The following is a 735-nucleotide window of genomic DNA, read 5'->3' on the forward strand; positions in this document are numbered from 1 at the left end:
CAAAGAGTGTGTTGAATGATGGAATTTCAGATGCTTTGGTGCTTGAAAGGGAGGTAATTCCTGGATTCGGGAAGGGCAGGAAGAAGAGACACTGCTTCCCTTAAATCAGTGCTTCTCGACTAGGGGCAATTTAGTACCCCAGTGGACATTTGGCTCTCTGGAGGCACTTCTGGCTGCCATAAACTTGGAGTGGATGTTCTAGAGGTCATTGTCCTTGCAATGCGTGGGACAGCTTCCTCACAGCAAAGAATTATCAAGCCCAATATGGCAATAGTGCTGAGGTTGAGAAGCCCTGCCCTAAATTATACTTTGAGTGGCTCTACATGAAGACTTGCCCTATATCTGAGTAATGTAATTATTAGGTTAAACAATCATAACCTGTGGGACAAAACCAGAAAGTAACTTCTGATAAGAACAGATACTACACTTGATCTTTGCCAAAAGGCCGACAAGCGATCAGAAAGTAGCTTCTATTCTGGTCTTCAGCCGTTCCTTTAAAATGATTCTGTGGGATTTGTTCTTGACCTGTTATTGCCTGAAAACTTGGACAGGCCTCATGAATTTTCTGGTCACTACTACACAATGAAAAAAAGCCCTACATTCACTGGAAACCACAGAGTACATTCTCAGTTCAGTAATTACATGTCTAGTCTCTTATAATAATAATAAACTTGATTTAAAGCGGAGCGTTTCCCTTCCCCTGGCATGGGGAAGGCTGCACTGGAGGAAGCGGGA

General features: G+C 43.1%; 1 pseudogene; it reads right to left on the reverse strand.

Moving 5' to 3' along the window:
* Positions 1–346: 346 nt before the first annotated feature.
* LOC117073927 lies at positions 347–457 on the reverse strand (annotated as a pseudogene).
* Between the last annotated feature and the right edge of the window lie 278 nt (positions 458–735).

This window comes from Trachypithecus francoisi, unplaced genomic scaffold (assembly GCF_009764315.1).
Source record: "Trachypithecus francoisi isolate TF-2019V2 unplaced genomic scaffold, Tfra_2.0 Lachesis_group4, whole genome shotgun sequence".
Lineage (NCBI taxonomy): Eukaryota > Metazoa > Chordata > Mammalia > Primates > Cercopithecidae > Trachypithecus > Trachypithecus francoisi.